The sequence below is a fragment of the Molothrus aeneus genome, chromosome 12 (genome assembly GCF_037042795.1).
Source record: "Molothrus aeneus isolate 106 chromosome 12, BPBGC_Maene_1.0, whole genome shotgun sequence".
In the NCBI taxonomy this organism is placed as follows: Eukaryota; Metazoa; Chordata; class Aves; order Passeriformes; family Icteridae; genus Molothrus; species Molothrus aeneus.
This window is the reverse complement of record NC_089657.1, coordinates 17,089,104-17,101,728: the sequence shown is the minus strand read 5'-3', so window position 1 is coordinate 17,101,728 and position 12,625 is coordinate 17,089,104. Positions and strand designations below refer to the sequence as shown.

The 12,625-nt window shown below is 50.3% G+C and overlaps 1 protein-coding gene across 1 annotated transcript in view; it reads right to left on the bottom strand.

Annotated features, from left to right (window-relative positions):
• Positions 1-12,625, bottom strand: part of DAG1 (dystroglycan 1) — a 50,098-nt gene that overhangs the window by 37,271 nt on the left and 202 nt on the right. The window lies entirely within an intron of this gene.

Here is a 12,625-nt window from a genome sequence, read left to right as displayed (position 1 = left end):
GAACTTGTCTGCAGCAAAAAAAAAATTATTCAAAGCTATGCTGGTGACCTGGCAACTCAAACCTTCTGTGGAGCAGGAGGCACAAATGACCTGCTGCAGCATTGCTCACCTCATGGCCAAGCTCTGCTCTGGCCCCCAGAGCTCCTCAAGTTATTCACCTGTGGACTTTTACAGATGCAGTGAGGACACCCAGCAAGGGAACTGTTCCTCTGCAGGGTAGTTGATGCAATAGAAGGGCACGTAGTCCATGGACAGCTGGTGGCTCAGAAAAGACTTCTCTGCTATGCAGGAGACCCCGAGACTGGCACAGTGCACAACACAGGCGACTCCTCCCTGCAGCTTCCTCAGAGCCTCACTGGAGCCAAGTACACCGGGGCACCCTATTTTCCTGTGATTTCCAGAGTTCAAGTTGATTTTTTAATCTGACAGGAACAGTAGAAGACTATAAAAAACCCCACAGTGGCCTGAGCAGCTCCGGAGTCTAAAATAAACATGCCAAGCCCTATTTGTGATGGAGTAAAAATAGCTTGTTTCTCATACCTTCCCAGGACCTCTGCTTCGTACACAAAAGCTTAACAGGTTAACTACAAAAACATCAGATGTGCAAGGAATGGCTTGATTTGAGCTTTGCACTGTTTGAGGAGTTCAGAAAACCACCCTGGCCCTGCAGCAAAGGGATGAGCCCTCAAAGCTCATCTCCCGCCCAGGGCTAAAGGCCAGGCACTGCCAATTCCCTTTAATAGAAACCACTGTCCTTCTGGAGAAAAAAAATCCAAACAAAAAAATCCACAAACGTCACTGGAATTACATCTTGTGCTCTTTCTTGGCTGGATACTTTTAAAATGACACTTATTCCAAAGAGCAGTAACTATAAAATCTAGTGCAGAGCTGTGCTGCAGCTGGGACGGGCTCCCTGGGAAGCAGAGTGAGCACAATCAGTGTCTGCATCAAAAGGAGAAGACTGTGGCTGGGCTGTCTCATCCTAAGAAACGCCACTTCATAGCGAGTTCTGCTAAATTAACTTTTTTCCAGGCCCTAAATGTATCTCACCTGGCACCTGTGATGCTCCTGAAGAGAACAGAAAAACAAGACCTGGGAGGGAAGCTCGGCAGGAAAGCTGTCATGACGCCGAGTTTAATCATTACATCATTTCTAGTGACAGCTCTGCCGGACCCACAAGTGAGCACCAACCTATTTATGACTTGGGTTTAAAAAAAGGGCCAGAATTTGCAATGTATCTGAAGCTTGCTGGTATTTATACAGGCACTAAAAGGCACCCAGGGAAAAGGCCAGGCTTGCAGGAGCCACCAGCTCCAGGAGCCTTCTGAGAAACAGCCGGCACATGTCCCTACAAGGCAGTGCTGGCAGTGGCACATGCAGCTGTCCATCTGCCTCAGCCCAGCAGCACACAGCAGCCTCCAGGCCAGCCCAGACAACACAAGGCAGGACACTGGTTATGGGGAACCCCCAGGGAGCACCTTCACTAGCCACACACACCCCCGACCACCTGCTCTTGCTCCAGGGTCACTGTTAGAATTCACCCCCAGAAACCTGGGCTCACATTGAGGAGGCATAAATCAAGCAGCAATCTGGGGCTTTGGGTGAGATGCAGAGGCATCTCCAAAGAGCTCTTAGGACAGCCCCCCCTCATTTTAAGTGAGAGGGACAAGAATAATGAATTTTCTTGCTAAATACTCATTTAGTTTAGCAGGTCACATTTAAAAGTTCAACATTTGTACTTTAGATTATATTCTTAACCATGCCCACATCATGTTGAAGGCCAGCATCTACTGAGACCTAATCACAGGTCCCTGAAGTTTCCACCTCTTGACGAAAGTCACTTTTGCACTTTGTCTTGAGTCAAAGGCTTCAAGAGATGGAAAACACATAAGTTTCCCCTCAGTTACTTATTTCTATTATTAAGCACTCTAGCAAGTAAACAAGGAAAACCACACACCTTTCCCAGGTTTTACCTTGTCTGGCTGCTTCCTCCTCTTGTCAGACATAGGCTTTCATCATTTATGGTCAAGATTGTTTCAGAGAACAAGGAGAGCAACCTGCAGCTTTCCAGCCCCTTGTACCACCTGCCTACACACTGTCACTGAATGGTCACCCCACCAGATGCTTCAAGGTAAAAATCACATCCTATCTTATATGAATATTTGGTGCTGGCTGTTACATAAACACTACTGCTTTTAGAGGAGGCTTCTCTCAAGTCCCTTGCTCTCTTCACTTGTATTTGCTTCCCATTCTTTCAGCTTATTCTTAAAGGGCAGGACTCCTGGAAAAAATGTTCTTCATATCTGGTAGGCAGGGGTATGACAGCCCAGCCACCAAACATCTGAAACACCAATAACCTCACCCACATGTGCACCCCAGGATGTCAGCTCATACTTCCACTCTCCAATGCACTGCATCATGCTTCCTTCCTACACCAGTGAACTCTTCCTCCTGTTCAGTGGCCCACAAAGATCTCAAGGGATCCTGCAACATGGGGCCTGCAAGCTGTAATCCATCCTCTCATGTTGGCAAAGACATGGAAAATCTGCAGAGAGAGGAATGGCTGAGCTTTCTCCCTGCCTCTTCCTCCCAGGGCAGATGTGGTCCAGCCTGCTTGAAGACCCACAGGGAGCCATATCATCATTTTAATCATTGTAACTGCCCAAGGAAGCATTTCCACCTTTCCCATCCCAGCCCTCTCTTCCCTTTGTGCTGGTACAAGAGTTATAGTGCACAGAGAAGTGGATGTGGGAAATGACACACATTAAAGGAATGCAAAAAGAGACAAACAAGAGGCCAGTTCCCATCTGGTGAGCCTCCAGGCTGGATGTGGGGTCTGCAGGACCACTTCTCTTTTCCTTTTCACAAGGGAAAAGTAGGACTTCTTCTGCCAGCAGCACCTGCTCAAACCAACTGAGAAGCTGAGCACACCAAGTCTGGACCCTGCAACAAACTGTGCCAGGCAAGAGCACTGCACAAAGACACCAAGGAAAACCCAGACAATTCCAAAGATAAAGAGAAATTAAAGTGGGTTCAGCTGGACATCTCCCATTCATTTCCCACTATTGTCCTAACCAGCATCTGAGCAGCACACACTGAGAGCTACGGTCACCTCCCACAGCAGCTGCATCCTGGTACAGGCACAGCAATTCCCTCAGAGCAGGAGGCTCTGACTGGATCCATTCCACATTAACAGTCCTCTCGAGCACTCCTGGGCAAACTGCAGCAGGCAGGCCAGTGACCTGATGCAGGTTTCTTTTCAGCCATTAAGCCACTTTAAAAGACATCTAAAAATACATGAAATGCTTTTCTCATGTGACTTTTCTAAGCGAGGGACTTCTCTAAAGCCTGCAACCACAAATGGAACGAGACACTGCTGCAAGATCTCTTTTCCTGCACCAACAGCCTCTACACTGGCAACCTGTTGAGTGCAAGAGACCAGCTGAAGATAAAAACCTGGAGCATTATGCTTGGCAGTATCAGCTCCTGAGGTAGCACCATTCTCCCCAAGGGCCGTGCTTCCATTCAGGAGCACCACACAGATGGGGAGCTGCAATGGTTTGCTGTGTTTCTGCTCCAGAAGGATCTTTAGCTACACCCAAAAGAGTTCAAATTTAAACTCCTCCCCACCAAGCCTGAAATAAAAAATAACTTCTCGGCTCTGCTGACACAGGTAATTCCTCTCCACTGAGGAGAGGAGGTAAATAGGACAACTGTTTGCCTTTGAAAGTGCTTTGCAAATCAGCTCAGATGGCTGCTGCCACAAAGCCCAAGCAGGAGGACACTGGCCCCTTCAGCTGATCCTCAAGCTCTTAAAGAGTAGATTCACATTACCAAGTTTCCCATCAAGATTCTTTCTCCACTCCCAGACTGGAGCAGAAAAGCTCTTTTGAGATGCAGACCCATGTGCTTACAAGCTCCTGTACATGCCAGTGGACACTGACACTGGGAAGTGAAAGGTGTCTGCTCCTGGATGGGCTCAGGCTGCAGAGCTGAGCCATCTGCCTCTGCAGAAGCTGAGGGTGGCTCTTCCTTGCTCCAAAGCAGACACCTCACTGTGTGCCCAGGCAGCTCCAAGCTTCAGCTGACCTTTTCCAGTTGGCACAGCCTACAACTGCTGGTCCCAAACAGGGCTCAGAGTCAGCTGTGCAGAATTCACTAATAATCATCTTAGTCACTGCTTAAAGAAGAATCTCACCCCTAAACACTTGCCTAGGGAGTCAGCCCAGCCAGCCTTAATTCCCATATATGACCAGAAACGAGGACTTCAGCATGTGGAGCAATCTTTCCTGGGCTCCCAGCTGGAGTGACCAAGCCACACACCACACCAGTCCAGAAGACACTCCCAGGGCAGAGCTATGCACACAGCCTTGCTCTCCACGATCTCCCTCATGCTGTGGCAGATTGCTCTTCCAGCAGGATGTGAACTGACCAACTCATCCCAACACATAGGTATGTGTGGCCAAGGTGTGCCCCTGTATGCAGTATCTCAACTTCATTTTAACTTCAGAAAAAACCAAACCCTAAATCTCACTGCCTCCTCTGCTCTCTGCCTTTCTTTGTGGCACAGAGGAGAAGCTGCCTCAAAGGATTTCCTGAAGCATCATATCAAGGCAAAGGTTTTGAACCAGCATGTGAACAGACTGTAAGAAATCCATAAAAAGTGAGAAGAGGCTTACCTGGAGTCAGCAGGATTAAGTTTCCTATACAGAGTTATGCACCTCCAGGGGAGGCTTTAGGAGCCTGCCATTCAGGGAAGAGAAAAAGGCTGGAGGCTGCTGAGCTGGGTCACACTGGAGCAAAGCACACAGCACCAGGATGCAGCGCAGAGGTCTGCAGGAAACAGCTTCTTCCTGTGACAGCAGGACAGCACCACGACCCCTCTCCCCTGGGACACCCAGGGGCAGGCACAGCCCACTGCCAGAGCAGGGACACCCAGGGGCAGGCACAGCCCACTGCCAGAGCAGGGACACCCAGGGGCAGGCACAGCCCACTGCCAGGGCAGGGACACCCAGGGGCAGGCACAGCCCACTGCCAGGGCAGGGACACCCAGGGGCAGGCACAGCCCACTGCCAGAGCAGGGACACCCAGGGGCAGGCACAGCCCACTGCCAGGGCAGGGACACCCAGGGGCAGGCACAGCCCACTGCCAGAGCAGGCTGAGCTCACACAGCCATGTTCAGTCACCGAGGTGTGTGAGAGATGCACGGCCCCACCTGTTCCTGTCCCAGCAGGACCCGGCTCCAGCAGGGAAAGCAGGAGGAGGAGGAGGCCAGCAGCACTCGGGCCACTCCCACCTGACTCCATGACTAAAAGATTGGAGGAGCTTTGGTGGAGCAGCAAGAACCAAGAGGAGGGTCAGCATTCCAGTTTTCAGGAATAATGGGTGTGCAGTGCAATGGTGCTGGTGCTGGGACGCTGGTTTGAGGGGAGGGTGGGGACTGAACCACATCACAGGCTGGAACAGTGCTTCCAGAGTGCAGGAGCTCGTCTACCTCTGACTGAGGCTTCAATAAGCAAACCTCACATCCAAATTAGCCATGGCAATCATGGAGTATTTCCCTCTGCCACATTCAGCACACAGATTCGCACACAACTTTTATCCTGGCTTATCACCATTACTGCACAGGGAGCACCACTGCCTGCTCAAAGCTTTAATCCCTCAATATACAATTTTACATCATTGCCAGTAGCAAGTGAAGCCCTTTTTCATGTTAGCTTTGACTACAAAGTTTTCATGAGGCTGTAAAGCCCAATTCCTACACTTTTCTTACAGTTTAGTGCTAAGGGTTCATGGGCTTTGCATGCAGTACTGTTACAATATGTTGCTTTAGTTTTCTCTGGACATTTCTGAAGATTTGTATTTATCTCAGCAATTGTCATTCTCAGATCAAATTTCTTACCTCCCTAGAGGCTGACCCCTGCTATTCAAACAAAATCTTACTCTAAGATGAGGTAACTCTTTCTTGAAAGAGCAACCAGCACAAGGCACACAGACAAACACGGAGCACTGGCTTTATAAACACCACTGGAAGCACAAAATTCCCCAGGTAGAGGACACAAAGTTTCACGTTTTGGCCACACAGCTCACCCTGGAGAAGTGAACTGATACCATGGAAACACATACAGCAGCATGGCACAGACCTTTATGCTAGATTACATGACAGTCTCAGTCCAATCACTCAGAATTACTGCCATCAACACAAACGTTAATGCCCAGCCTAAAAAACACCTGATATGACCTGGACACTCATTAAAATAAGGCTCACTGCCCCATTCCTGATGCTCTATCCCATTCAGGATGGGAAGATCTGCATTGTGACCATGCTGCAGAACTTGCAGGACCTCTTACACATCCCATACAACAGCTATTCTGTGCACAAACACCACACTGCAGAAGCTTTCAATGAACTGAAACTGAGAATTAATGAAACAAATTAATTATATGAGCTGCTTGTGCCCATTAAGTTCAGCTGATGCCAGTACCTCTGCAATTACACTTTCCCACATGTCTTAAAGCTCTTGCTATGGTAGGAGAAAGGAAAGATGCCAAGGAATTTCAGAAGATAGGCAAAGGAGGTTTTGAATTTTAGGAAAAACACTGGAAGAAGATTCTCCCTTGGAATTGGCATAGTCCCACCCTTGTCTCCAGCCAGCCTTTACCTGTATCTGAAGAGGCAGAAATCTGATTTTTAGAGAAAAAGACACAAAGCTACACTGATTCTGTGTAGCTTCCTGGTAGGATCCTATGAAGTTGAATTCAGAGAGGGTTTTAGAATAACCACCTTTTATCCCCTTAATGTAGGCCCCCAGGCACTATCATAAAAATTCCACTAGAAATATTTCCTTTGGGGTGGGGAAACACCATGCATGGTCTGTCATGCAGGAATCAGCTCCTACAGCACAGAGAGCTCACACTCCACAGAGGTCAAGACCTAAGCAGAAAGCCTAGGGGACATAAACAGGGAATCACTGCAGCCTCAAATATGCCTCTTATGCCCCACCTAGAAGCCCACACCTGTGTAAAGCCTTCCTGCAGGAATCCCAAGTGCCACAACACGAAGGTCACACCTCACATTTCAGCAATACTCAGAGAAGATCTGATGAAACTTCTTGCTGTACAGGAAACTCCCAGCTAGAGACCAATACTGAAGAGCTGCTTTACAAAAAAGTTCACACTGGAAAAACTCACAACTATTTCCACCCTGATTAAAGTGGAATCTGTACAGTATCCTGGACTGCTGAATAACCAAGCACTACACACAGGGATCTTGGTCCCTCTCCACTGAAATTGAAAAGTCCCAAAGAAGCCATGCACACTTCCAAGGAAATCCTGGAAGCTCTGGGAAGAGATGTGCTTCCCACAGAGCCTGGGAGAATCCATTTGGGGGCAAGAGGGAAGAGGAAATTAGGGCCAGCCTAGCAAAGACCAGCAGCACACAGTCCCCACACTGCAGTCTGAGGTTGTGACAGTGGCACAAGGCTTTCACATCACCTGTCATGATTCAACCCTTCAGTGGAAAACAGCTGGTTCAAACCATCACTCCAGCTCATCCAAAAATCAATCCCTAGCCTTTGGGACTGATATAAAATGATCAGTATCTGCTACTGGAAACTCTCATCAAAATTACTGAATGCTAATCCCTACCCTTAAGGAACATACTTCACAGAAGATTAAGCTTTCTGAAGTCAAAATGCACAGTCTAGTCCAAAAAAAGAGGGAAGCCCGTGTGAATTCAGTACACACATCCAGCACTCCTGTGACCTGTAACTACGTGAGACTGAACTGAAACCTCTCTGTAACCACCTCTCCACCCCAGAGGAGGGAGGGCAGGAATGCTGCCCGTCAGGTCCCTAACGAGCAGGATCTACCAAGGACTGCAGGAAGGGGCTTCTGAGCCAGTTTGCTGGAATGCTCAGAGAAACCAGCACACAAAATATTTTAGAATCTGCCTGTGGAAACCCTCTATGAATAGAGCCCTTCCCAGAAAGTACAGCAGGAAAGACACAGCATATTCTTATTGGGGTTGCAATGATGGCAAGAGCACTGTGGTGAGACCACAAGGTGAGAAAAGAGAATTCACGAGCGGAAACCTTCACTCAGATACGTTATTACAGGTCAGATGAGGATCTGAGCGTGGCTTTCTAAAGAAAAAACCCTAAACAAAGTTGAACCCAGGGGGGCTGGGACAAATTTTATTGCAGTTTCCAAGCCTCACCCTCTTGCATGTCAAAGCCAGACAGTACTTTGAATCCCACCAAGAATCACTCTCCAGGCCTAGAGGATGCCTGCAGGACAGTGAAACAGGGGGACAACTCAACCCTCAAAAAGTAAATATCTGTTATGGCCAAGAGCACCATTACAAAGGGAGAGCTCTGCTGATCCAATGGCTTCCTGCCTTCAAGGATGGTCCAACATCCTTCCCTTGCAAAGGGAATAAAGGGTCAAGCTGAAAAAAACCACCAACTTTACAGTGAATCAGCAGAATCAACTGCTCAATGCATTAGCTCAGCACCACAGCTGGCCCCTGGGAGGAGGCAAGAGGGCACAGCTGAAAGCAGAGAAAGAGATGGGCCCTTTTAAGAGCATCAAACCATGAGCTGGTCACTTGGTGACCGGCAGAAAGCTCCCTGGCTCTTGTGCCTGTTTTGTGAGCTGTGAGGTGACCACTTGCTCTGATCTAACCCACCACAGGAACCATGCCCATCACAGGAACCATGCCCACAAGCCTGGGGGTGCTCCAGGCTGGGCCTCACTTTTTTTTCCCTCTGCAGCGCTGAGCTGTTGACAAACTCCTCCTGGTTGGGGAAACACAAGGTCCTTCCATGGAAAATCCAGGTTACTAAACTGCAGAAAGTTAACCCAGGGACAAAACAGGTCAGCTGAGCAAAATGACTGCAGGCACCACAACGGCATGTCTGGGGTCTGACCTCTCTGCTCCAAAAGCAGTGAGGCTTACCCAGCTCAGCCCTCCCACACAGCCCTCTGCTACCTCACCCCGGGACCAGCATGGTGCCACTGGCATGGCCTGACAGTGACACAGCCAGGGGCCACAGAGCTGAACACCATTTGTGCTGGGGTTTGGCAGCCATTGTGAGTTCCCCACAGACAGGGCAGAGGGCCACAGGAAGGAGATGAAGGAGCACTTGGTAGCCCTGCAGCCCCCTCTGGCTCTTGGGTCCCAACACATTGTCCAGGGACAGGATCCCAGATTTGGAAACTGCTGCCATGGGCAGAGATTCCAGGGAATCTCCTAGGGTGCCTCAAGGCTCTGAAAAACCAGCAGTGAGGTGACCTTGAGCAGGACATGCATTCAGGAAAACAGGAGGCCCCTGCTGCCTGCCCAACTCCAAAGTCATGCCACTCACCCTGCCCCATCTCGTCCTCCTCACTGACTCAGAACAGCTCACAAAACAGGCACAAGAGCCAGGGAGCTTTCTGCTGGTCACCAAGTGACCAGCTCAGGCACTGCACAGGGACAGGGCCTGCCTGACATGGGGACTTGGATCATCTCCTTCAGACACTGCTGCATCAGCAGAGCAGTTCAGATGCTCATGAAAAATCCACTGACAAAAATACTGGTAACATCAAACACACACAACCATCTTTCTTACTGGCAAGCTAAAATTTTATCCCAGAAAAGCTGAACCAGAGACCGTTTCAGTCAACAGATAAGCACAGAGAGAGATACACAGACAGAAGGCACCAGACTAGGATGTGCACCTATGCAGTGTTCACATAGGTTAATACATTAACTTTCCATCCAGCAGCACCTTAGTAGTTTGCTCAAATTCAATCTCACAGAACAAACCCTAAAAGCACAGGTTCTTCGGGTTGATATTTTATTTTTCACAGCTTAAACATGGTCACAGTCCTTTGCAAAATGGGTTTAAGGTACAGAGCTCTCCAGACTGCACAAACATTCTAAGAACAAACATTTTCAGCATACCAAGAGCTCAGATACACTAGGTCAATCCAACTGTGTTTATTTGTATTTCACCCAAATCACCGCCAAAGTACTCGGAGCTCAAGGAGCAACAGCCTCCCACTGATTCAGCAAGAGACCAGAAGTAATTGGTAGACAGTCTGCAAGCACCACAAAGAATGCCAGAGGCATTTATTTACATGACCCCTGTTTGCCTAAGAAGAATTCAGCGTTTGCATTTTCCTCACTCAAATTAATCATCACTAGACTTAACTCCTCAGTACTATTCCTCAGCTAACAGGAGTAAAGGCACAAACCACCCAAAATCATCTCCACAAAACTTTTCAGATAGCTGCTACTCCCAGAACGAGGCAGACCTTTACTCCATCAGCTAGAGTTCCTCCCCAGGCTGGCACGGCACCCTTGGAGATATCTGTCCAGGACAATTTGTCTCACTATCTCTCCAAGGAACAAGGAAAAGGCAAGGAGAGACCATTCCTACTGGTGAGCAACACCACTCCTGCCAGGGCAGAACCATCACACCTTCTCAGCTAGGCTGACAACACACTGCACCTGACACCTGTGCTGCAGACACCAAAGCATGAAAACCTCCCCAGGATCTGGCTGCTGCAACCACACCGTTCTCTTCCCCCTCAGTGCCCACTGGTGCTCAGTGCAGAGCCCCAGAGCACTCCCAGGCCTGTCTGCTGGCACGCTCACACAAGCCAGGATGCAGCAGGGCTCCCTCCAACACCACCCCTCGCTGTCAGAGCACGGCTCTTCCCAGGACAGGCAGCCAGAATTCCTCCAGAGCAGCCGCCCGTGGAAGACAAGCCATGGCCAGAGCGCTGGGCCAGCTCTGACCAGGAGCTGCACGGCTGGAGCTGGCAAAGGGTCACACATCCTCCTTTGTCCCCACTCTGCCTGTCACACACCCTCCTTCACTCCCAGAGCAGCCAGCTCAGCACTCCAGGTACTGGGACACGAGGAGAACAGAGTGGGTAAGTTACCAGCAAGAACCAGTGTTTCCAAGAGCAGACAAATGTCTGGGGTCAACAAATCCCACACATACAAAACTTACTGGTATAGAGTGAGCAGAACATCTTACAGCTATCAGCCCCATAATTCGTACTGATTCTCCAGGTGTGATGCCAACAATCAAGCAGAATTTACAACTCTATTTACACAATGCTTAAAGAAATGGGTATGTCTAAGCCAGCAGGTGCTGTCAGCAACATCTCCCAGTTATTGGAGCATTTGTGCCAGCTCCCAAAGAAGTGAGCCTGAACTGCAGCAAGGAGCCGGTGCGACCTGGAATCAGCCAGGCTTTGCTGATTACTCCTCTGAGTAAACAGTGGTGTTCCCAGCACTTCAGCCTGCTCTCAAGCTCCTTCTGTTGGCATACTACCCTATATTTAGGAGAGAAGAGTGCAATGACAAGCATTGGGAAGAATGAATAAGTGGTTTAGGATGCTTGGTATAGCAGCAGAGACTGCGTGAAAAACCCTAAGAATTAGAAACTCCAAAAGTGAGGAAAGGAATCTGTAAAGCTAAAGGTGGGACGAGACAGCATTCCATTTGGAAAGTTAAATAGCAAGTTTTGTTAAGAACAGTACTCACAAGGCAAGAGGCATTAGTAATCAACCACATAACAGAAATGGATGGTAGAAAGAAGCTCCTGCCTGGAAGGGCTAAGAGAAAATAGGCAAATTCTTTGTTTTTTTAACACAAAAAGAAGATTTTAATCTCATTTTGGACAGGTGAATGCCAGTGCTGTTTTCCCAAATCTAGGAGCCCAAAACTCCTGGACCAAGGGAGATATACCAGAGGGAGCGACACTGATCCCTACAGCCAGGTCCCACATCCCCCTGCCCACACCTTCCCCCGAGCAGCAGGACCCAGTTACGCTCCAAAAACACACGTTCGCCAACTTCAAACCTGTGGCAAAACTCAGTAAACCCAGGCATGCTGACTTGATGGGCACTGGAAACTTGTGTGAGCCACTTTGCAGCCTGTTGCTTCCAAGAAACCAGGGAGGCCACAAGTACTATCTGCCATTTAGACCTTTTTGGGGGGTAGAACCACTAACCTGCCTTTAGTCACCTGCCCTGGGGACTGCAGATAAAGTCAGCCTGTGGGTCTGTCCCTCCCGGAACAACCGCTGCTGTTAGTCACGCTCGCGGTGCCCGGAGCCAAGGTCAGCCCCGGGAAGCGGCGGGGCCCACAGAGCCCCACAGGGCCCCGCTGCCCGGGACAGCCGCCCGTCCCTGAGGAACACACAGCTCCGCCACTACCTGGGCACCCACCTGTGCTCCCACGGCGCCGGGCCGGTCCCGGCGAGCGGGGAGAGCCCGGGACGCCCACATGGGGTTTGTCACAACCGGAGCCGGCTGCCGCCACCGACAGCACCTGGGCCGATCCCGGCGAAGCCCCGAGACTCACCCGGTAGAGCCCGGGCCGCCCCAGCCGCTTGAAGCCCCGGGCCCGCTCCGCCTCCCGCCCGGCCCCGCCGAGCACTCCCGGGCGCGGCGCCCACCCAGGGCCGAGGGCGGCGGCGGGAAAGCGGCGCGGAGGGAGCGCGGCCCGGCGGGAAGGCGGCACGGGGCCGGTCCCGCAGGCCGCGAAGGGCGCGCCGAGCTGAGGCGGCGCCGCGCCGGGAAAGCCACCCCGCCGCCCGCTCTCCGCCAGGCCCGGGCCCGC